Below are 26,600 nucleotides of genomic sequence, written 5' to 3' on the forward strand. Positions count from 1 at the left end.
TGACTTGAATTCCTCAAAGTATTGATTGTTTAGTTTTTATAGCTTAGTTGTAAAAATGGAATACAAAAATGAACACTCAGTCCCAGAAGCACATTTATTCATAAGTGTTGTTTGATTTAAGCATTTGACAAATAGCTCTGAATATGGGCAGCGTGAATAAGTCTATGGTATCTTTAGACCTCTTTAAACACTGCAGAAAGGAATGCTAACTCAACCTACCATTAGCTTTTTTGATTATCCAAAAACTTATTAGAACAGCACTTCCATTGTCAAAGGCATTAAAAATTAAGTTTCCATGATGTAAAACCCATTAATCATAATTAGCAAAAAATTCACAGTGTTAAATTTCCAGGACATATCCTCTGATGTCTTGTAAAGAGAAGAAAGAAAATAACAAAGCTGGGATGGCAGGGCAATCAGCAACTCCAGCCCACATGACATCTGTTCCTTGTTGACAAATAACTAAGCAAAGTAAAGCCCAGTATGTAGAACTAGCCTCTCGTGTGTCTGGTGTGGGGTGACCATCTGACACAGCAGACACCCTATTCTGTGCCTCAAAATCACATAAGCTAACAAGACACACAATATTTCCTCCACAGCCATGACAGAGCAGGCATCTACAAGACAGATGTCACTGCAGACAAGGTCAGATTTTGGCAGTCAGTTCCAGTTATTAGAAGAACAGAAACAACAAAGCCAGACACTAAAATGTCAATACTGGTCATCATTCTGGGTATCAAAATCTCTTATTCATCTGTAACTTCATGTATGGTTTGTAACGCAAGGGTTCTACATAAAAAACCAAAGAAATAAAAAAATAAAAAAACATAACAAACAAAACCAGCTACTGATACTTTGTGCACAACAAACTAGAACCTATCTGATACAAACTTCTTAGGGTTTCAGTAGTTTGTGAGCACGAAGATACTAAAATCTTATACAGGTAATTAAAAATGATCCCACAATGCTAACAGAAGTCCAGGAAGACAGCCTTTGAGCAATTAGTAACTATTAAATACTAACTAAAAAAAGAATAGTGGAAAAAGTATGAATTATTTAAATTATAATAACAAAAAACTTTGTAAAGGAAATCAGACGTGAATGATAATGAATCTTATTTTCCCCACTTGGCTGAATGAAGCCGGCGAGAATTCTCATGGCTGCATTAGTAAAACTGACAGACAAAAGAATGAGGAAGGCAGGTACTCCCTAGTGATGAGTTGAAGACAGATGTATGGATGCACATCGTCACTTTTGGCTACTGTCTCTTGTTTTGTTAGGCATCAGAAGACACAAGTCTGGGGAAACTAAAAACTGCTAAATTTTGCTCATTATGACTGATAGGTTTGCCTGGGAAATATGGGCTTAAGCTTAAGGTGAAATCATTAAAAATTATGTAAAATTAAGAGAACAAATCTACAGTGAGATATATACGAAGGAAATTCACAATATATCACTAGGAATTCAACTTTACTTAAATGCTTAGGCACCTGACTCAGTTTAAAGCCTAAGTAATTTTATAAGCAGTTTTGATCTGTATTGAAACATGTCACATCTCTATATAAGAAAAAACATATCACTTGGTATGGGGGAGTTACTGAAGGTTACTTTCTTACTATGGAAGTTTGACAACTGTTAAGTTGGCTGACAATACAGTTTTGACCCCTTATATCATAAAAATGTTGTGCAAACAGTTTATAGTGTAAACTCTTTACATTTTTATAAACACACAAAAAATTCTAATACAATAACACTTTGGTCTGAATTAATACTTTAATACTTTGCATTGTCCCCTGAAATAGTAAATAAGGCAACTTATTTTTGTAATGTATCAAACTCTTAAATGGTAGACCAGACAAAGGACACCTGCAGTTTTTGGGCTCTTAAAATTCCCTACTAATATCCACATGTTTCTTCATGAATAGTCTAAAAAAAACTAAATTAGTTCTGACATAGATAACTGTAGTTTTATACAAATCAGTATAATTAAATACATCCACTTTACATAATACAATGTACTTACAATACAAAATGAAGTAACAATACTATTACTAGTGCACGCTTATTCTCCAACAGGGCTCTCCAAATGACGCCACGAAATACAAACCAGAGTGGGCATCAGGGACTCCCCATTCATAAGTGACCTAATTAACAGAAAAGATAAAATGCTATTGTAACTGCCTGAAATAATATGCATGCAAGTCTACTGTTGTAAAGTATGATCCCCTCATTTATGTTCATTGTATTTATATTATGTTACAATACATACTCCTTCAGTTAATCAATACATATAAACTTTATTCAATTCAATTCACAAGTTCAATTTATCTATATGAACACTTCCAATAATTAATTCTAAAAATTCACTTTTTCTTCAAAAATAAATTACAGTGTTCCCATATAAACAAATCCTTAAATAAAATTACATTGCTCCCATATAAACAAATCCTTAAATTAAAATAAATGTATTCAGTTAGGACAAGAAGTAATATCAACACTGAATCTAGGTGTCAAACACTGTTGAAGTAATGCCCCATAATTCTACCTGAACAGAAAAATAGTCCTCAATCCCATCAATATTCTTGCAGAATCCAATCAGGAAGCTCCCAAACCATGGGTGAGTAACTAAGAGGTTCTGAGTTTCTACCTAAACCCAGTAACGAACAAGAATGACACATCATTCCACCCCTCCAAATGCTGGATGCAGTACAAAGACTGCAGCTCTCCTATTCTCTTCAACTTAAAAGTATTGTACAGGACAACTTTTAAGATACCAGTTCTGAAAGGCTTCTATAGTATTCCTAAAGACTGAAAAATAAAACTTTCTGTGGTAGCATACTTTTATTAAATATCAAATGTTAACTTAGATGCACACAGCTCTAAAGGAAAAAATACCAAATTTGTAAAAATCTTGTACCTCAGTTTTGAAGCCTACCAGAATAAATTGTAAAATGTAAAATCACTTAGAATTGAGAAGAGCTGTAAATCATAGCTAAAAAGGAAGCACTGGCACCAGCCAGGAAGTATGACAAGCAAGAGAACATACAACATTCAGTGAGATAGCCATCATCTCCTGTCCGAAAATGCAGAAAACAAACTGATATATTTCTAAAAGTTTAAATTTGTTCTATACTATGTTTGTGTCCCATTGGAAAAAGAGCATTTAAATTTCAATAAAGAATGACACAAATGTTCACATTTTACTTATGTCATCTAAAAGAAATGCAATACTATAGCCTCATATCACAAAATTAAATAAGTCACAAACTGGTATTCTTAATTTTTTTCAGATCAAGTTTTTTTCTGCAAGAGGTGGTGGTTTTTCATTAAAAAAAATGATCACTACCATTTTCACCATACTTTAAAAACTGTGGATGAAATATGATATTGTTATAATACAATAAAGTTTCATACATACTTACCTGGCAGATATATACATAGCTAAGACTCCGTCGTCCCCGACAGAAATTCAAATTTCGCGCCACTCGCTACAGGTAGGTCAGGTGATCTACCGGCCTGCCCTGGGTGGGGCAGGACTAGGAAACCATTCCTTTTTTCTTTTTACTCATATATTTTTCTCTTCCACCTGTCTCCTTGCGGGGAGGCTGGGTGGGCCCTAATCGTATATATCTGCCATGGTAAGTATGTATGAAACTTTATTGTATTATAACAATATCATTTTCATACAATCAACTTACCTGTCAGATATATACATAGCTGATTGGCACCCTTCGGTGGAGGGTAAGAGACAGCTACTACTAGAATAGACAGGTAAACAACATCTGTTGTAGGTATAAAATAAAAACCTTGGTTCCTACCTGATAGGTGGTAGACTTCGTGGGTTGTTTTGTTTCCCGTAGTCCTGGCCATCACCTCAAGAAACCTTTCGCGAGATATGTGATCTATGGCCAAGAATTCTTGTGGTTCTGCCGAAGGGGTCTTATCCACTTACTCGGCAGAGCCTGAAAGGACTTTGTCAATGGGTGCTGATCCACTTACATGACAACACACCTTATTAAGGAGCATACAACCAATCCCGACCACCTGATCCTAACCACCATGTTAGTATTAAAAATTGCTCAGAGTTATCCCCAACTCTTCGCAACAACCGTAACTCAACCACAATGCACAAGCACACAATAATTTTCAAAAAAAAAAATTTTTTCTAATATAAGATATCACAAGAGTTCCTTACTAAACTGAAGTGACTGGCCGCTTGTGCGGCAACTGCACTTGTTCAGCAGAAAGTCTAGAACATATCTATTAGACTTAAGTAATAAAAAAAAATCTTAAGGATTGTTGTAAGCTCCTGTACCCAGGATTGTGCCCGCAGACACAAAAGGACCTAATGAAAAACATTTTTCATAGGTCACACGCACGTCCTTAAATAGTGAGCCGCAAACACAGAATTACATCTCCAATATGTCGCTTCCAAGATATTCTTCAGCGACATATTTCTCTGAAAAGAGAGAGACGTCGCCACTGCTCTCACTTCATGAGCTCTTACTCTCAGAAGTTTTAAAGAATCGTCCGTGCAAGCCTTATGAGCGTCCATAATTACGTTCCTGACAAAAAGGCTAATGCATTCTAGACATAGGTCTTGATGGATCCTTCACTGAGCACCACAGGCCTTGTCTAGAACCTCCCAACTGTTCCTTCTTCTTTAAGTAAAACTTTAAAGCCCTTACCGGGCAAAGAGACCTCTCCGGTTCCCTGCCGACGAGACCCGATAATCCTTTTATTTCGAAGTTTCTCGGCCAGGGGTTCGAAGGATTTTCATTCTTCGCCAAGAATAATTCCTTGAAGGAACAGATGGCTGAATCTACACCTTGAACCCGACTTTGTCACTAAGGGCGTGCAGTTCGCTAACCCTTTTTGCCGTCGCCAGTGACAAAAGGAATAACTTTCCTTGTTTATATCACGAAACGAGGCCAAAATGTAGGGGTTTCAAATCTCTCTGAAGTCAAGAACTTCAAGTACTACGTCTAGATTCCAGTTAGGGGGAGAAGTCATTCTAGACTTCTTGGTCTCAAATGACCTAATCAGTCATGCAGATCCTTATTGTTTCCCAATCTAGGCCTCTATTTTCCTAAAGACGGCCGATAGCATACTCCTATAGCCCTTTATCGTGGCTACGGAGAGGTGCGACTCTTCCCTCAGAAATAACAGAAAATCAGCTATGCTGCTACAGAGGTACTGGAGGAGGACACTTCTTTGACTTACACCACCTTCTAAAAACTTCCCACTTGGATTGATAAAACCCGGATAGTGGAAAGTTCTCCGGGCTCTAGCGATCGAGCTTGCTGCTTTACTAGAAAAGCCTCTCGCTCTGACAAGTCTTTCGATAGTCGAAAGGCAGTCAGAGCGAGAGCGGGGAGGTTTTGATGAAACCTCTCGAAGTGTGGTTGTCTGAGAAGATCCCTCCTTTGTGGAAGGGATCTGGGGAAGTCTACTATCCATCCATTATACCTCGGAACCATTCTTGCAGCTGGCCAAAAGGGGGCTATCAGGGTTAATTCTTGTCCTCCGTTGAAGTCACAAAAACTTCCTGAGAACTTGCCCAGAATCTTGAATGGGGGAAATGCGTAAACGTTCTACCTGAGACCAATCTAGTAGGAAGGCGTCTACTGCTAGAGCTCTGGGATCTTCTACCACTGAACAGAAGACTTCCAGTCCTCCTCGAGAGGAACGTGGCAAAGAGGTCGACATGAGGAGTTCCCCAAAGAGACCAGAGCTTGAGGCAAACTTCTGAGTGGAGGGTCCAACTCGGTATGAAGGACCTGGTTCCTCCTGCTCAGCCTGTCCGCTCGTACGTTCCTTACTCCCTGAACCGAACCTCGTCAAGAGAGAGATTTCCTCTGGATGTCCCACAACAGAAGTTCTCTCGTGAGTTTCGTAAAGGGCATACGAGTGAGTACCTCCTTCTTCCGAATGTATGCCAGAAGCGGTTTGTATTGTCCGCATTTACTTGGAACTATTTTGTTGCAAACTAACGGTTCGAAGCTCTTTAGAGCTAGGTGTACAGCTTAGCAGTTGTCTTTGCAGTTTATGTGCCAGGACACTTGAAGAGCATTCCAAGTGCCTGACACTTCTCTCTTTCCCAAAGTTGCTCCCCAACCTTTTTGTTTTCCGACGCGTCGGAAAACAATACAAGGTTTGGGCTCTGTATTTCCAGGGAAGTACCTTTGTTTTCCCTCAGTGGGAGTAACCACCATTCTAGATGACGTTTATCAGATCTGGAATGGAAAAAAGTCCGAGAGTAGTCCTGTCTTCATGTTACCACGAACTTCTGAGGAAGAACTGAAGAGGGCGGAGATGAAGTCTTCCTAGTGAAAGAAAACTGTTTCGAGCGAGGAAAGGGTCCCATAACAGGCTCAACCATTCCCTCGCCGAAGTCCGTTCCTTCCTTAGGAAGAGGAGAGACTTTTCTAACCCTCTCGCTAGTCTCTCTTGAGAAGGAAATACTCGAAAACCCCGAGAATCCATCCGAATCCAGATAGACCAAGTTCTGGCTGGGGATCAGTTGGGACTTCTCGAGGTTCACGAGTAATCCCTAAAGTCTTTATGGAAGGTTTAGTGTCACATTCAGGTCCTCCAAACACTGTTCCTCTGACTTTGCTCTGATAAGCCAGTCCGTCTAGATAAAGAGATATACTGGATTCCTTTCAGATGAAGCCATCTCGCCACATTTTTCAAAAGGTTCGTGAAAAACCTGAGGCGCCGTCGACAGGCCGAAGCACAAGGCTCTGAATTGGAAGATCCTTCCCCCCGTCATGAAACGGAGGTACTTTTCTTCGACGAAGGATGGATCGGGACGTGAAAATATGCGTCCTGGAGATCCAGAGACACCATCCAATCCCCTTGGCGAAGAGCCGCCAGACTGAAGCAGAGGTTTCCATGGAGAACTTCTGTTTTTGAACAAACTTGTTCAGAGCGCTGACGTCCAGAACTGGTCTCCATCCCCCCGAGGCTTTCGCAACCAAGAAAAGACGATTGTAAAACCCCGGGAGCTTTGATCCAGCACAAGTTCTATAGCTCTCTTGTCCCACATCTGATCCACCATTTGTTGAAGAGTATCTTTCAACACAGGTCCTTGTAATTGGCGGACAATTCCTCGGAGTTGACGTCAGTGAGGATTGTCCAGGAAAGGAATGAGATATCCCTTCTGAAGAACCGACATCGACCAAGGATCTGTGTCGATGCGAGTCCAGGCTTCCGCAAATCCCCCCCGGAGCTGGCACCTACTGGTGTTTGGAGGAGCGCCACTTCACTTTCCCCTTTTAAAGGGGCGGAACGAGGCTCGACCTCTCTTCTCGTCGTTTTCCTTTTAGCGGTAACTCTAGTTGGAGGGCCGCCTCGAAAGGGCCACGAACAGGAGTAGACGTCACTTTCTTTTCTCCATCATTACTGGTCTCTTCTTCCTGGACGATTGCAAGGAGAAGATCTGAGTCGCTTTCTCCGTCAGCGATCGTGAAATATCCTTCACCAACTGTGACGGGAACAGAAAATCAGACCTAGGGGCGAATAACAAAGCTGCTCTTTGTGAGTGTGATACTGCTTTCGTCAAGAAAGCGCTAAACACAGATCTCTTCTTCAAGAGACCTGCTCCAAACAAGGAAGAAAACTTCCCCTGAGCCGTGCTTGCACCGCCTTGTCAATACATGACAGAATTGCTAGGAGTACATCCGGTTCTAGCCCTTCAGGGGCATGAGCCTTCTTGGACATCACCCCAAGGGACCAATCTAGGAAGTAAAGACTTCTAGAATGTGAAAAAGTCCCTTGAGGAGATGATCCAACTCTGAAAGGCCCCAAGTAATCTTTAGCCGTGTGAAGGCTATTGTCTCTGGATGCGTATACCAGACTGGAAAAAAGTCAGCTTCAGCTGAAGCAGGGAGAGTGAGACCCCATATTCTCCCCAGTCGGTACCAAATCCTCTACTTGCCGGTCAGTCTAGGGGAGGCATGCAAAAGACTGTCTCTTACTAGCTTCCTTCTTAGTAAGCATCAGTTATCCAGCGATTGCAGAGCTCTCTTCATAGAAATCGTCGGTCTCATCTTCACGAAAGCCGACGATTTCGGAGTCTTCGAGCATGAAAACAGAGAACGAGGCGAAGGAGGAGCGGCAGGGATCAATGCGTCTCCGTATTCCTGGAGAAGAGAGCTGTCAAAGACTTTGTAGTTCGACAGTCTTCCTTACTGTGAGACTCGTCCTCTGATTCCTCTTCCATATCGGATCAGTAGGAGAGACCACTTCTCGTTCCGGGTCTTCTTGTCCAACAATTCTCTCTACTGGGGCAACTCCTAATAGGAGAGGGGCTAAGAGAGTGTAAAGAGCTCCTATGCTTGACTGGCTCTTCGTACTTGGCTGGCGCCTCTGCGCCTGGCTGGCGCCCTCGCGCCTGGCTGGCTCCTCGCGCCTGGCTGGCGCCTCGCGCTTGGCTGGCGTCTCGCGCCTGGCTGACTCCTCGCGCCTGGCAAGATCCTCGCGCTTGGCTGGCGTCTCGCGCCTGACTGACTCTTCGCGCTTGGCTGGCGCCTCGCGCCTGACTGGTGCCTCGCGCCTCTGAAAGTCTCGCGCCTGACTGACATCTCGTGCCTTGTTGAAGACTCGCGTCTCCTGAAGTCCCTTCCTTGCGTGACAGATGTTCTTCTTGAGCCTACACGCTTGGATGAATGCTCACGCCTGTTTGTTACTCCGCGCTCGGCTGAAGCTACTGATCTGGCGACGTATCCCATCTGGGAAGAATCCTCTTGTCTGTAATGCGTTTCTCGCTTGTCTGACTCTCTCTTAGAGGACGCTTCTCGTCTGTAGGACGCCTCGCGCTTGGCTGTTGCTACGCGCTTGTCTGGCGGATCCAGATCTTCCCACGAGTCTCTATCTGAGATCTCAAAAGACTCACGTCTCACAGGAGCCTCACTCCTGGTGGGAGAAGGAAGACGAGTCTTCTTGACCGGCAGTCTGACGTCTTTCTTACGAGGAGGATCCTTCGAAAGGACTCCTACTAGGGCGGAAAGCTGTTCCTGTACCGCCAAAATGATCCTTTTGGACGCTTCTCCTGTGCGTCTTCTTGAACGGGAGAGGTAGACCTCGAAGGCGTGTTGCCCCACATCATGGGAAGGCGAAACCCTCTTCGCCTTCTTGATAGAAGGAGGTTCTTCTTCCGAAAAGCGTTCTGGGCTTGAATCCAAACCAGGATCTCTCCAGTGCCTTTTCAGGGGCCTGGACAAGTCTGAATCCTTCCACCCTCGTTTAGGAGAGGGAGAAGCGGACGAAGAGAAGCACTCTCTGAGGACGCTTTTTTCGATAGCGGTCCTGAGCAGGCTGTCTATACACAGCACCTGCTGAAGGGACGCCTGACGGGGGGAATTTCTCCACAACCTCCGTACGGCTTTCGACTTTCCTTCTCCTCTGGGGCTTGGGAGCTTGGAAGAGGTCTAGGCCTGGGAGCGTCGCAGAGACGGTCAGACGCCCCTCCACAACACTGGGGACACTCACTTCATAAAGTCACTTTCACCTTCCTTACCTTTTATGGCAGCCATTTCGGATTCACCTGTGAAGCGTAGCCTTCGTTCAGCAATTTCCGAAGCTGAATCTGAATGTACGGCAGTGAGGGTCCTGATACAGAATCATAATTAAGAGAAGAGTTAGAATTATCCAAAGGCTCAATAGGCCTTGTACAACTACCCGCCATCTTAGATGCAGCCCTTCTGCTCTATCCCTTTCTAACTTCTTCAAGTAAGAAGTTACGAGGTCTTCCATTCCTCAACATTCAACCTTTCACACTCATGACAGGTGTTGAAATAGAACAATCAAAACCCCTACATTTGCGACATACAGTGTGAGATCAACCGAAGCTTTCTGTATCCTCACCTTGCAGCCTACATTCACACATTCTCACACAAACACTTGAATCAGACATTCTGAAGAAAAATCAAAAAGCAAGTCCAAATCCAGTCCACAGTAGCGAATGCCAAAACAACGATCCAGGTACGTCACCAAAAGTCCACAAAAAGATGATCAATTGCTTAGAAAAGCGAATTCCAGTCAAGAGGTGGCAGCAACGATGTTGATACCACCGGCGACAGAAAATATATGAGTAGAAAACGGGAATGGTTCCTAGTCCTGCCACCCAGGGCAGGCCGGTAGATCACCTGACCTACCTGTAGCGAGTGCGCGAAATTTGAATTTCTGTCGGGACGACGGAGTCTTAGACTATGTATATATCTGACAGGTAAGTTGATTGTATGAAATTTAACTTTAATTTCTAATCATGTAAAACAAAAATGGAGTCAGAATACACTCATACCTGCTTATCTTGGCACTCGATGTAAACACGAAGCTTTATAGAAGACACCTTTTCCACTGCAAAACTAACATGCACTCCCTCTTGGATTGCTGGTAGCCACGTCACTCGACTCACACCGTCCAGGAAAACACACCCTGTTTCAAGCAAATGACAGCATCCACATACTAGGTACAATCTTAAGAAATATGAGGTAGGAAATAAAAGATGAAGGAAGCTCTACTTTATGCCAAACTCTGTCTACTTTTGCCACAACTTTAAGGAAGAGAGAGTAGCCACACATTCTGATTTTAATTACTGTACAATATACTTTAATGACATCAATCACACCAATATGCTAAAATAAGAGATTCATAAAGCTTATATGAAATCAATGTTTCTGTGCTTTCTACGGTGTTTTTCTCTGGATACAATCTTGCTAACAGAGCCTAAGCATAGCATTTTGTCCCATATCTCTACACATTAACAATTCTCTCCCATTAGTCACTACATATAGTACCTCTGACTTCGAACTTAATCCATTCCAGAAGGCTGTTCAAAGTACGATCTGTTCGAAATATGAAACAAATATCCCATAAGAAATAAAGGGAATTAGAATGGATATTCAGCCACCAACCAAAAAGTCCCCCTTTTCACATTTTTTTCTATTATTAATGTGTCCAAAAGTTAAATTAAAAGTGTAAAGTATTGAAACAGTACGTTATATGAAGTAAAATGTTCGAAATTTTAGTTTTTCTGTGTATGATTTACAAACTGTTTGGTGAAAATAGCACCCAGCCAGCTGGGGGATGGAGGGAGGAGAAAAGGGAACTCTTTGAGGAAACCGAAATGGTTGCATTAGGCAAAGGTTGATAACAAAATCAATTTTATTCACACTTTACAAGGATAATCAAAGGCATCGATAGTGTGTGTGTCCGATTGTGTGTCAGAGAGAGAGAGAGAGAGAGGAGAGAGAGAGAGAGAGAGAGAGAGAAGAGAGAGAGAGAGAGAGAGAGAGAGAGAGAGAGAGAGTATTGAGGAAAGAGAGAGAGAGAGAACTTATTGTTGGCAAACGGCAGAGAGAGAGAGAACTTATTGTTGGGAAACGGCAGACTTAAAATAAACATGACGATTTTGCAAACAAATAAGTAATAAGTCAAGAATGCAAGAAAAGGAAAGAGAGATAAAGTAACATTTCACAAGGAAGCCGTTAAACAAACAATCAAAGGCATGCAGAAGCTGAATGCGGCGCCAGTTTGTTATTACAGAGCTGAGTTACTTTTACAGTAGTAAAAAATCTAAAACAAAAAACAATTGTCACTAGATATGTATTTATCGTAACAAACAGAAGTGATTTGGGCAGGTCAAGTAAGTGAAAGAAAATGGGCTAATAATCATCCCAGCCCAGCTGATGTCAGTAGGAAGCAGACCCCTTCTTCCTTCTCCTCTCCTCTCCTCTCTCTATCGTCTCACTCAGTGCATCGAACACTGACTCAAGCAAGTTTTTTTTTTCTACTGTATTGCATTTGATTGTTTCCATGTTTTATCATTATGTGAAATTTATTGTGAAATAAGATTTTATTTTTTATGTGAATTGGGACTGCTTTTATGCACATATTATTGTAAAGATTTTACTGTCTCTTCTTCTCGAACTCCCAATCACATATTATTGTAAACGATTTTACGTCTCTTCTTCTCTCCTCAACAATATCATTGAAAGTACAATAACTTATCATATTCATTATTCTCAAAAATATTAACGCCTCCTCCCTCTACCCAAGTTAGTTGTGCATCACCACAATGACAATGATTTTGTTAATTGTTTATGCTAAATTTTATTGTGAAAAGTTTTGTTCTTTCATTTCCTATTTCGTTAATACTGTTCAACTAGACTGTCTCACTCAGCGCACCGAACACTGGCTCAGTTAAGAAATTTGTTTTCTCTTATTTTTCTGTATTGCATTTGATTGTTTTCATATTTTATCATTGTTAAATTTATTGTGATATTCCCTTTTTTATGTGAATTGTTATTGCTTTTACATACATACATCCATACAGTAATATTTTAACTCTCTTCTTCTCTCCTCAACATATCAATGCTCCCTCATTCATTCTCAAGTCAGCTGAGCGTGACGTTCATTTGCGGTTACATACAATTTTATACATCTTTTATGTTAAATTTTATACTGACAGCTAAATTTTATACTATATTCTTTACACTTTTATTTATTTTGTCGAATATGCTTATCACCAAACTATATATTGTAATTGAAAAAAAAATGTAATACAGTTTTTCTTGTAGGACGCAGTAGGCTGTCGAATACAAATATAAACTACATAATCAGTCAGTTCGAAGTACTACGAGCATTTGCTTGACAAACGATACAAAATTTTCTCAAAAAATTCGTTCAAAAAACAGAAAGTTCGACACAAAAAACATTCGCACAAAACGAGATACCACTGTATAAGCTTTCTGACAATACTGGACTGTATATTGTGGATGATACTTACCTTGTGTGTTAAGAAATAATGCCCCTTGATAGAGGAGCTGTTCAGGTCCAGATATTGGTTTACAAGCAAGTCCCAGACCTTCATCACTACAGCCTACTCCTCCACAAGCAACCTAGTAAAAAATGAATGAATATCACTCCAAGGTTTTGACTAATTGTAAGTCCTTAGCAATACAATTTTTGCAAGTGGTATTTTATAGCTGACTTGCACAAACAGCATCCACCAATGATCCACCCACAAAATATACATACAAAAAATCAATGGGAAAATCTGTTTTTTCTTAGTATTTAACTCAATGAAATCCCGTTCAGTTTGCCCACTCTGGAAGAAATTGTAAATCAAATTAATATATCTCAGCACAATGCTCAAGAGAATTCATCTATGATTTAAGGAATCAAAGATGTTTTCACATCAGTGCATCAATCTATTATCAGAATTAAATCGCTCCTTACCTTAAATAATACAGATGTTCCAGCACCAAAAGAGGCCCGTCAGAGTGGAGAACTTCTAAATCACTGTTAACTTTGGATGCTAGGCGACCTTCATCTGCTATGGTCCAGCCTGAATTAGCTTTCTGTTGCCAACCTATAAACATAAACCAATTATTTGGAATGTAATATATATACAGAAACAAGTTTCTAACACTTTCTACAAAGATGATAACTGTGCTCTTTAAAATCCTCAGAAAATTTTTGAGCATTCTTTGAATAAATTTAATATAAACTGTTTGTCCTGATTACAAGATAGATCATTAACTAACTCCAGTTACACCATTTTTAATATGTTCTGCACCAAAAAATTATTAGAAAATAATACGTATTAACAAGATACATATTTAAAACAACAATTCCAATATCAACCAAATGCACCTTGAAACACAAAATTCAAACTTACGAAAATGGGGTACGGTGGTTTTAGCAGATTGTACCAAGCTCCACGGACCTAAACTGGTGGACGCCTTCTCTTCTTGAGGCTACTCTTAACAAGTACGGTTCTCCGGCATAGATATCCCTCAAGAGATAGGAATAATCAGGCCCTTTCCCTTTATATCTACAATGGAATGCTGCAGTTTTTTGGATCTACTGCTCCAGCAGTACTACACTGCAGATAAAACTCTATTCCATCATCAGAAACATCCTCATCAACCTGAAATAACATTAAATTTTTAGACAACTTTGAGACTTGAATACAAACTGCCTAAACATAATATCCTGCATTGCGTTAAAAGAATCACCCAAAATTTACACAAGTAATGGAATTTTATTTACATAAGGGGTGGGAAAAAACGCTTATGATTTCAGGCTGGTAGATCCTTAGTACTACACCTGTCAGATTCACTTTGCAAGCAACTGACCAATGACCAATCAGAGGGAGAGAGTGGACTTAATGCAAGAGTGTTTCCTAAAAATATCTGTTAAAAAATTATAGGCCACTGTCTTAACTAGAGCAGGAAAAAACTGGGAACTAGTCGTTACTAACGTCTTGTAAATTTCAAAACAAATACACACCTCTTCCCAAGAAACTAGGAGGGCTCCAGGTTTTTCCACAATGTTTGTGATCTGTACAGGTCCCATACGAGATACAGTTCCTGCATCAGCCAACAACTGATGCATTCCCTCGATAAGAGAAGGATCACTAGGGAACTCCACACTAACACTTGGCACAGCACACAATGCAGGAACCTCTGGCAAGCTGTAGAGGTCAATCATTATTTAACTTGTATTTAATACTTTTATAATTACTTATATGTCTATTGTGAAAAATGATATTGTTAAGATACAATAAAGTTTTGTACATACTTACCTGGCAGATATATACTTAGCTATAGACTCGGTCGTCCCCGAACAGAATTTCAAAAAAACTCGCGGCACACGGCGACAGGTAGGTCATGTGATCCACCATTCCCGCCGCTGGGTGGCAGGATCCGGAACCATTCCCATTTTCTAAACCAGATTTTCTCTTCCACCTGTCTCCTGAGGGGAGATGGGTGGGCCATTAATCGTATATACTGCCAGGTAAGTATGTACAAAACTTTATTGTATCTTAACAATATCATTTTTGTACATGAAAACTTACCCAGCAGATATATACTTAGCTGATTGGCACCCTTGGTGGAGGGTAAGAGACAGCTAACTATAACTATAATAAATATATTATTAAAAAACAGGGAAAAAACAACAAATGTTCTCGGATATAATAATCCATGGTTCTTACCTGATTGGGCAGAAGACTTCACGATTACTGTCTATGAGTCTGCCTGCCTCAAGAGTTCCAGCGAGGTATGGACCTATGACTGAACAACTCTTTGGATCATGTCAATGGGGGCTAGCCCGCTTACGCGACAGAGCCTACTCTGGATCGTACCAATGGGGGCTGACCCACTTACATGGTAGAGCCTTTACCTTTGTCATATCAATGGGGACTAGCCCTCTTACATGACAGAGGTTTTAGGTTTCTCTACGTAAAACACAGGAGCACTGAAGCCAATCCCGATCACCTGACCATATTAGTAATGTTATAACCTATGAATTGCAAGAGGGTCCCCTATTCCCTCTTACAATCGACCAATAAAAACAACCACCAATAGCATAAAGAAAAATTAACACTAAACTAAGTTAAGAAGGATTAGCCTCAGCTCCTTCTCCCAGCACTGAATCCGCGGAAACGTAAGCTCCCAAAGAGAGGCACTTTTCATAAGTAATTTTCACATCTCTTAAATAATTAGAGGCGAAAACAGAGTTACATCTCCAATATGTTGACTCTATAAGAGCCTGGAGAGAACAAGTTTTGTGAAAGGCCATTGACGTAGCTATGGCTCTCACTTCATGTGCTCTTACTCTGAGATAATCTTGTGGTGCTCCTTCACTGCCATGCAAGGTGAGCCTCCCTTATCAGATCCTTTATGAAGAACGTTTGGGCGTTCTTCGAAATAGGTCTCTTAGGATCCTTTACAGAGCACCAGAGACTTTCTTCCGTACCTCCTAATAAGGCTTTTTGTTTTAGGTAGAACTTGAGGGCCCTAACAGGACACAAGTTCCTCTCCAGTTCCTTTCCCGTTAGGGAAGAAAGTCCTTTTACCTCGAAGCTTCTAGGCCATGGTTTTGAAGGATTTTCGTTTTTAGCTAAGAAGAGTGGTTTAAAGAAGCAATACGCTGAATCCTTCCTAAAACCTACTCTTCCTTCCAAAGCCTGTAGCTCACTGACTCTCTTAGCCGTTGCTAGTGCGAAGAGAAATAAAGACTTCCTAGTTAAGTCTTTAAATGAGGCTGTATGCGAAGGTACAAACTTCTCTGACATGAGGAACTTGAGGACTACATCCAAGTTCCAGCTAGGCCTTCTAATCCTCTGGTCTTTCGTGGTTTCAAATGACCTTATAAGGTCATGAAGATCTTTATCATTTGTTAGATCTAGCCCTCTATGCCTAAAAACAGAGGCCAGCATGCTTCTGTAACCCTTCACTGTTGACACTGCGAGGTTACAATTCTTCTTTAAATAGAGAAGAAAATCAGCGATGTTAGTTACAGAGGTACTGGAAGAGGATATTTTCTTAGTCTTACACCATCTTCTAAACACCTCCCACTTCAACTGATACACTTTAGAGGTGGAATATCTTCTGGCTCTTGCGATAGCCTTCGCAACCTCGCGCGGAAAGCCTCTCGCTCTGACGAGTCCTTCGATAGTCTGAAGGCAGTCAGACTTAGAGCGGGGAGGTTCTTGTGAAACCTGTCGAAGTGGGGCTGTTTGAGAAGATCGCTCCTTAGTGGAAGCGATCTGGGAAAATCCACTATCCACTCCAGTACCTCTGTGAACCAATCTAGAGCTGGCCAGAAGGGAGCGATTAGAGTCATCCTTGTTCCCTCTGAGCAGGCGAACTTCCTTAACACTTCCCCTACTATCTTGAAAGGGGGGAAGGCGTACGTGTCTAAACCTGCCCAGTCTAGCAGAAAACTGTCTATGGCTACTGCTTTCGGATCCGAGATCGGGGAGCAATAATTTTCTAGCCTGTTGTTCTTGTTGGTAGCGAACAGGTCTACATTCGGTCTTCCCCACAACCGCCAAAGTTGTTGGCAGACTTGAAGATTGAGTGTCCATTCCGGGGGTAGGACTTGGTCTTTTCTGCTTAAAAGATCCGCACGGACATTTCTCTCTCCCTGCACAAACCTTGTGAGGAGAGAGATTTTCCTTTCTTGAGCCCATATCAGCAGATCCTTCGCTGACTTACAGGGAGAAGGAATACGTCCCCCCCTGTTTCTTTATATATGCTAGGGCTGCTGTATTGTCCGAGTGAATTTGAATCACCAAACCTGATACCTGCTCCTCGAAATGAACGAGAGCCAGATGAATGGCTGTTAATTCTTTCTTGTTTATGTGCCAGGACACCTGTTCTCCTTCCCAGGTGCTTGACACTTCTCTCGAACCTAGTATTGGTCCCCATCCCGAATCTGACGCATCTGCAAATAACTCTAGGCGAGGGTTCTTTAAGTGAAGGGAGATCCCCCCTTGCTTAGCTTCTGTGGATCTAACCACCAGAGGAGATTCTCCTTTATTTTCTCCGATATTGGAAATGTCTCTCCTAGTTCTTGAGACTTCCAATCCCATCTCTCCTTCAGGTAAAATTGAAGGGGTCTGAGGTGTAGTCTTCCTAAAGAAACGAACTGTTCCATCGAGGAGAGGGTCCCCAGTAGACTCATCCACTCCCTCGCAGAACAATGTTCTTTCTTTAGGAAGACTGCCACCTTTTCCAAGCAGCGTTCTCTCCTTTCTTGAGAAGGAGACGCTAGAAAATCCAGAAAATCCATCTGAATCCCCAGATAGACAATGTTTTGCTGGGGAGTCAGCATGGACTTCTCGAGATTGACTAAAAGTACCCAGGGACTTGTCAAGTTTAGAGTTACAGAAAGGGGGGTCCTCCAGACATTGCTCCTTCGATTGGGCTCTTATTAGCCAATCGTCTAAATATAGTGAGATCCTGATCCCTTCCAGATGCAGCCAATGAGCTACGTTCTTCATGATGTCCGTGAAGACTTGAGGGGCTGTCGAGAGTCCGAAACACAACGCTCGGAACTGAAAGACTTTTCCCTGAAACATGAATCTCAGGTATTTCCGTGATGCCGGATGAATTGGCACATGGAAATATGCATCCTGAAGGTCCCGGGACACCATCCAGTCCCCTGGATGAAGAGCAGACAGAACAGAGGAAGACGTCTCCATCGAGAATTTCTTCTTCATTACGAAGAAATTCAGAGCGCTGACGTCTAGCACCGGTCTCCAACCCCCCCGATGCTTTTGGTACCAGGAACAACTGATTGTAAAATCCTGGAGACTAGAGATCTTGTACCAGTTCTATTGCTTCTTTCAAAATCATCTGTTCCACTGCCTGCCGAATCGCTAGCCTTCGGACCGGATCTGAGTATCTTGCAATCAACTACCTTGGAGTTGTAGTCAGGGAGGATTTTCCCTGAAGGGGATTAAATATCCTTTCTTAGGATAGAGAGGGACCAAGAGTCTGCTCCCTTCTGCACCCAGACTTTGGCAAAATGGAGTAGTCTGGCGCCTTCTTTTGTGTGGATGGAGGCTCTCTGTTGCATCTAGACTTCCCGAAGGACCTTCTAGATGATCTATTTCTCGCTCTGGCCTGCGACCTCTAAGAGGGGCTCTAGAAGTGGAGGCTCCTCGAAAGGGCTGCATAAAAGAGGGTCTCTCTTTCTTTTCAATTGGTACAGCAGGCCTAAACTTCTTAGCCAAATGCGTGAGGAGATCTTGGGTTGCCTTCTCTGTTAAGGATTTAGCTACCTCCTTAACCGTATCCTGTGGGAATAGATGCGGAGAAAGAGGCGGCGAATAAAGAGAGGATCTCTGTAGAGGAGATACCGCTCTAGAGAGGAAGGAACTAAAAACAGATCTCTTCTTTAGTACGCCTGTTCCAAATAGAGAGGCAATTTCCACCAAGCCATCCATTACCGCTCTATCTAGACAGGCCAACACACTAGAGAGCTCTTCCATCAAGACGAAATCCGTGTCCTGGGCTCTCTTCGCTAAAGCCCCCAAGGCCCAGCCCATAAAGTTAAAGACTTCTAAGTCTTGAAAAGGCCCTTAAGGAGATGGTCAAGCTCGCACATGCCCCAAGTTGCCTTCGCAGAAAGTAGAGACCGTCTCCTGGAGGAGTCTACCAATGAGGCAAAATCAGAGTCTGCAGATGACGGGAGACCCAATCCCATGGGCTCTTTGGTCTCATACCACCTTCCAGGCTTCCCTGTTAATTTGGAAGGAGGGCAGGAAAAACTGTTTTACCAGCTTCCCTTTTGGATTGTAGCCATTCTGCAACATTTTTTAAAGCCTTTTTCATGCATAAAGCAGGGCGCATCTTTACAAAAGATGAGGACTTATGGGCTCTAGTGCTGGACATAAGCGATCCCAGTGAGGGAGGATCAGCAGGATGAAGGGAGTCTCCGAACTCCTTGAGGAGCAGTAATGAGAGCCTCTTGTAGTCCGAGACTGCTACATCAACAGGTCTATCTTCATCCGAGACATCTTCCAAAGGTCCAACTGAGGGAGAACGTTTGGAAGGGATAGGGCTCTTAACAGGAGAAGTACTCCTTTCCCGAGAAGGAGTGCGCTGATCTCGAGACAAATTCTTGTTCGAAGTCGAAAGAGGAGAATAATTCCTAATAAAAGAGGAACTATGAGGATCCTGGAACTCGAAAAGTTCCTTGCGCCTAACAGGCTCTTGGCGCCTACTCTTCGGACGCTCACTAGGCTCCTGGCGCCTGACTGACTCCTGGCGCCTGAGAGGCTCCTGGCGCCCTGACTCCTGGCGCCTGACTGACTCCTGGCGCTTGACTGGCTCCTGGCGCCCTACTGACTCCTGGGGCCTGACTGACTCCTGGCGTCCGACTGATTCCTTGCGCCTGACTGACTCCTGGCACCTGCTTGACTCCTGGCAAACCGCAGGCTCCTGGTGCCTGAACCACTCCTGGCGCCTGCTCGACTCCTGACGTCCGAAGGCTCCTGGCTCCTGAACTGATCTCGGCTCTCTTCTGGCTCCTTGAGCTGAAACGATCGTGACTCCTACTAGATTCTAGCCGTCTCTTAGGGGAGCGGCTACGCACTTCCTGAATCAAGGGAGAGCGATGAATTGAGGAGCTTCTGTTAGGCTCCAAAACTCTGTCCTGAGAAGGGCGCCTATTCCGTGGAGAAGAGCACCTATAGGGCGAAGGGAATCGCTTATCAGGCGAAAAACTCCTGTCAAAGGATCTGACGAAGGGACGCCTGACCGTTGGGGATGTTCCACATCCTCCCTGCGGCTGTCGACATTCCTCCTCCCCTGGTCCTGGGAGTTTGAAAGAGGTCTAAGCCTAGGAGCAATGTGGAACGGTCAGACGCCCCCTCCACTGCACTGGGGACACTGCACATATCACTGTCAAAACTCTTACCTTTATCCAAAGCTCGTAACTGAGCTTGCAGCTTTTTGATAGAGGCTTTTACATTTTCCCTTTCAGAGGAAGAATCCTTGGATTCAATACAGGGAGAAGAAGCTGCGGCTAAGGGAGAAACGTTAGTTACAGGAGAGTTATTAAACTCTTGTTCCAGAGAACAAGATCTACTTGAGGATCTAACGGAAGCTTTCCTAATCCTATCTCTCTCAAGTTTTCTTACATAAGAAGATAAGTTCTTCCATTCAAGCTCTGTTAACTTCTCGCATTCATTACAGGTGTTGTTAAATGAACATTCATTACCTCTACATTTCGAGCACACATTACGAGGGTCTACCAAAGATTTCGGCAGCCTAGTCTTACAATCTTCCATTGTACACACCCTAAACATAGGTGAAGCCTTAGCGTCCGACATCGTGAAAGAACAATCCTAATCAAATTCGAAAAACAGTCCACAATAAGCGTATGCCAAGCCAGAGAAAAAAGAATACGTCACCAATATAAACCAATCCAAATTCTCGGCAAACGAGTAGAAATCCAAAATGGAAGGAACAAACAACAGATGTTGTCCGCCTGGCGACAGAGAAAATCTGGTTTAGAAAACGGGAATGGTTCCGGATCCCGCCACCCAGCGGCGGGAATGGTGGATCACCTGACCTACCTGTCGCGTGTGCCGCGAGTTTTGAAATTCTGTCGGGACGACCGAGTCTATAGCTAAGTATATATCTGCTGGGTAAGTGGTTTCATGTACAAAAACTCATTTTATGCTGCATCCAACATATAAATCCCACCCTGAGGAATACAGAATTAAAACACAAAGCAAGAACAGAAATGCACATTTTAATGGATGCATTCAAAGCTTCAAAGGGAACAAAGTACAATAATTCCCTGCCACAATCTCATATTACTATAATGATCTATGTCAGGTTATCTCATGGCAGAAAAGTACCCATGCTGGTAACCCTTACACTACTGATCTTAGAAAATCTGCTTACAGACATGCAAAAACAAAGAAATGTGATCAATCTTGCCTGGTCATTGCTCCAGCTTCTTCTTGGAATCTTATGACTGTATCCTTTGCTAAGACTCCTCCATGTTTCTGTAGTCGTTTGCCTTGCTCAACTCTCTCCGAAGCTTCCCTTACTTTTGCTTCCAACATCTGGCTACACTGTTCAAGAGGATCTAAAGCTTCTTCCTGAACCTAATGATGACAGAAAACATAGTAGAAATAAACAATATGTACATGTAATCAAAAAATACCAATGCCATACCAGTTCAAAGGTCTATAAAATTATTAATCATATCAAGGTTTTATGACAAGAATGTAACAATTTAAAAATTATGTTATTCGTTTCCCAGAGAATCTATGAGACGGTGCACATCATCAGAATCTCTCAGTATTTTCTGCTAGTCAGTCCTCCTAATTTTTCTTTTTATAAGAAGCATTAGGCAATTATCAAAAGACAACCAAAAAAAAAAAAATGAATAAATAAACTCACCTTTTCTACCTCTTCAATTAACTTCTGCACTCTCATTTACAGTATCAGTGACAGCAGCAAGGAAATTTTCAAAGACTGTGTTAATGGTGGTCTTTGTATTTTGATGCACTATCTGTTACCTGAAAAAAAGTTTGTTTTATATAACTAGACTTGCACCTAGTATATTGTTGTTTTTTAAAGCACACTGTATTTTATCTATGTATACAAACCACAAGTCTTTACTGTACAGGAGAAGTCTTCACAAACAGTTGGAACTGGTTGATGAGACTTGTTAACATGCTAATCAAATGGTGCTCATATGACTTGAGAGGTCACACTCCTGCCTACAGCAAGTGAATCGACCTTAATCCTCATCACTGTCTCTTTTCTTAGATCCAGCCAGATCACTATGCAATTTTATTACCCAAACTAAGCTTGGGGAGATGATCCCTGTCACACAGTACATATGCTGTCCACCAATACCAACCTAGCAGAACCAGGGATATTACAAAGCACCAGTGACTAGTCATGGCTGGAGCTAGGCATCAAGTGGATGGCACACCCTATATTGGGCAACTGCACATGAACAAGTATGAGCATGTGACCATTCCAAATTGATTCTCTAGAAAAGGGACGGTTGGACCATGATATAGTAACAACAGGCAGTACCATGCGTGGGTCCAATGTATTGTTATGGAATAGGCCATAATATGTGACATCTCTTAAACTGGCCAAAGCAACAATTTACTAATAATTGCCTTTTTTGCACTTCGAAATGCAATTTAATAAGTATCCTCCATATGTTTAACGCGGTGGATGTGATTTTGGACATATGAAATATTGTAGTTCATGTGAATATCGATATAGGACATATTGAATAGGCGGAATGTTGCATAAGGTTTTTTGGCGTGAAACTTTTAGAATGACGGGATCTTGGAGACTGAGGTCACAGGATTTTTTCCACGGTTTCTTGTCCTTGCGTACATTTGGGACCTCATTGTGAATTGTTTTCAAGTTGATTTCCTTTTGTAAGTTGTCCGTTGGCCTGAGTCCACCTTTTAAGTTTATGTATTTTGTTAAATTTACATAATTTAATTTTGTGATAAAATTGGGATTCACAATTTTGTCACAAAATTAGCTAAATCTTATTTGCCACAATCCTTCACTTACCTCTCTATGAAGAATCTATATATAGCTTAAAACATGGTAGATCACAGCAATAATGACAGTAAATATTAACCCTTAAACGCCGACTGGACGTATTTTACGTCGAGATAAATTGTCTGTCGGGTGCCCGACTGGACGTATTTTACGTCGACATACAAAAGTTTTTTTTAAAATTCGCGGAAAATACTTATAGGCCTACCAGCCTAAAACTTTTGAATCACGCGCCTTGGGGGATGCTGGGAGTCCACGGATCAAGGCCTTGTTTTGTTTTGAAGCGTGACCCAGGTGCGCATGCGCGATATCCCTTCTTCTCGCTCCAGCCAGCATCAGTAGCGCACCATCCGAGAGCGATCTTTCGTGAAAAGCGTTTTTGTTTTTCTTTTTTCTGGACTTGTGCGAGACTTTGAGCATTTGTATTGCTACAAGACATTCCTAGATATGTCTCAACGACGTGTGAACCGTGAAAGGCGCGTTTTATACCGTCGGAAGGGATCGTGTAAGGCGAGTTTTGGACATGGATGCTGGCGAGGGGCCAAGCATCCCAGCATGACCCCGCGCCTCAAGGCCGTTCTGTGCGGCCACGTGTGGCTGAAAGTGTTTCGGGAACACATCGTTTGCCTTTGGTTACCCCTAGAAAGCATGTGGGCGTCCTTAGGGGCATTCGTAGGCATTTGGGAGGCCTCCAACCAAGGGACATAGACGAATATATCTTTCGGAGCGTTGATCGGGAACATGTCGCAAGTCCTCATTTTGATGGCGGATGGTCATCGAGTGATGAGGACATCAGTCCCGATGAAAGTGAGGATGAATATTTGCCCCCAATGTCCGTTCGAGGCTCACATCCCGAAAGTGAGCTCGAATTCAGTGCATACGAGGGGGAATCTGAGGGGGAGGGGGAGGGGGAGGGGTGGGGATACGGGCTCAAGTTTTATCGCAGAGGACGATACAGAAATGTGGAGGGCCTAAGTGAGGGTTGATGGGCCAACGGGGGGGGGGCTGGGGGGGGGAAGTGTGCATCGTGCCCGCACCCGTGCGACGTTGCGCGCGCACGGGCACGTAGAAGGTCGGCTCGTCGCGCCAGCCAAGGTGAAGGTCGGTCGTCGGAGAGTGACGAGGGGTGGACGGAGGACCCCACCCCTCTAACATGCACCCCTCACGGCAACCCCTGGGATGACCGTACCAGTACCCCTGACTGTTTTGGGATTCATCCAGCTTTTCCTGACGCGGGAATTGGCTGGAATACCTGGTACACGAGACGGTGGACTACGCTCGGTACTGCCGATATGAGCTGAAGACGACCTTGTCGTATTACTGGCGGGGTTGCAACTCATTGACATGGCACATTTTTTTGGGGCTCCACATTTATTTTGGTTTGACACTGCTATCGACGTCAGGCAATATTGGAAGAGAAGTTATTTTTTATATATGCCGAATGTGCCTGGCGTTATGTCCCGTGATAATTTCCTGGCGATGGACAGGTACTTCAACGCCTTTCAACCGAAGGGCCATACCCCGGAATAACAGTGATCGCCTCATTTTAGTGCGTACAGTGTTGGATTATATCCGTGAGCGGTGTAGTAATCTCGTGATTCCTGGAAAGAACCTGTCTTTGGATGAGGGATGATGCCTTACAAAGGACGTCTTAGTATAAAAGTGTATAACCCCAAGAAGCCAAAGAAATATGGTGTGAAATTCTTTCTCATTACCGAGGCCAACACTGGATACGTTGTGGACTTTTCAGTGTATACCGGGTATTCTCCACGCTGCGTGACACTGTATTCAACCTTGTGGGACGTTTCCGTAACCAGGGATATCACCTGTTTATGGATAATTATTATAACTCGGTATCCCTGGCCCAGGAACTGTATGGAAGCAGGTGTTCACGTCAGTGGTACCCTTCGGTTGGTGCGTGGGGCCCCGAATGTCCTCAAGAGGTTCGCTAGTCATCCGCAACACCTGGCAAGAGGAGAGACAGAGTGGCGGCGGAAGGGCGCTGTCTTCGTCATCTGTTGGAAGGGTGTCCGACTCGTCCCCATGATTACGACGAGTCATGAACCCATCCAAGAAGAGATCGTACAGCGGAAGAAGACACGTCGACAGGGCCGAGTTGTGTTTGAGGAGTTTCGTACCGAGCGGCCTACTGTCATTGGGCACTACAACAGGCACATGGGAGGAGTTGATCTCTTTGATCAGCTCATCCAGTACTATCCCTTCGCCACCGGAGAACCAGAAGGTGGACACAGAAGCTCCTCAAATACATCCTTCAGTTGGCCCTCCAAAATGCCTACATACTGTACTGTGGTACCGCGGTGACAATCTTCCGAGGTTGACCCCACGCACAGTTCCTAGAGGGGGGGAGGTAGCCGGGAATGCCCTCATCAACTTCGATCCCCGATGAGTGGCCTTCCATAACTGACCCCCTGCCCCGAGCTGCAGATCTGCCCCTAGAGGAAAGGGCAGATAGGAGGGCCAACTTTCGCTCGACCTGCCGCCGCCCCTGCTGCCGCCGTCCCTGCTGACGACGCCCCTGCTGACGACGCCCACTGCTGACGACGCCCCTGCTGCCGCCACCCCCCTGCTGCCGCCGCCCCTGCTGCCGCCGCCTGCTGACGACGCCCCTGCTGTCGCCGCCCCTGCTGACGACACCCCTGCTGTCGCCGCCCCTGCTGACGACGCCCCTGCTGACGACGCCCCTCGTGCTGCCGGCCCCGCCATCACCGCTTCGTCGGGTAGTGGACCCTGCGTGTCGGCTGCAGCCAGGGGAACACATACTGGAGGCCTTAGAAAGGGCGAAGGCAGAAACGGTGCCGGGTGTGCATATGAATGGCAGAAGGAAGAGACACCCGGTTCTTCTGTCGTCTCTGCAAAGTTGCTCTTTGCAGGATAGGGGAGTGTGACCGAAAGTATCACACTAAGGTCATGTATTGGAGCGCGCCCCTTAAACCGACAGCGGAGGGCGCACGGGGCCGCCGGGTCCATCAGCAGTAAGGGCGCGCGTCTCCCTCCTCCACCTGTACCTCGTCATGTCGAGTGGAAAAAAAATGCAAGACTCTTCAATGGAGGAGGGAGAAAAAACAAGAATAGAACGAAGAGTCAGGATTACGAGTGAGTATTCTGCATTTATTTTATATTTAGTTTTATATTATTACAATTTTTTTATATATCTGAATGTGTGCATGATAAAATAATAATAAGACATTTCATTGTATGCGAAAAGAGAAGTGTCACCTGCATTCCTTTTTATTTATGTATTGGTACGCAGAATCGAAGAATGTAATATATATTTTACGTATATTATATATCATATATATATATATAGTATATATATATATATATATATATAGATATATATAGATATATATATATATATATCTATATAGTATATATATATATATATATATAGAGATATATATATATATATATAATATATATATATTATAGATATATATATATATATATATATATATATATATATATATATATATATATATATATATATATATATATATATATATATAATATATATATATATATTTATATATAGATATATATAGATATATATATATATATATATATATATATATATATAGATATATATATATATATATATATATATATATATATATATTATATATATATATAAATTTTTTTTTTTTGGGGGGGTAAGCAAATTACTACAGTCTAGTAATATTCAATCATTACCTTCACTTTAAAACAAATTGCAAGTCT

The 26,600-nt window shown here is 42.9% G+C and overlaps 1 pseudogene; it reads right to left on the minus strand.

Annotated features, from left to right (window-relative positions):
- Positions 1-1,763: 1,763 nt before the first annotated feature.
- On the minus strand, positions 1,764-22,079 carry LOC135201901 (cytokine receptor-like factor 3; annotated as a pseudogene).
- Between the last annotated feature and the right edge of the window lie 4,521 nt (positions 22,080-26,600).

This window comes from Macrobrachium nipponense, chromosome 28 (genome assembly GCF_015104395.2).
Source record: "Macrobrachium nipponense isolate FS-2020 chromosome 28, ASM1510439v2, whole genome shotgun sequence".
Taxonomy (NCBI): domain Eukaryota; kingdom Metazoa; phylum Arthropoda; class Malacostraca; order Decapoda; family Palaemonidae; genus Macrobrachium; species Macrobrachium nipponense.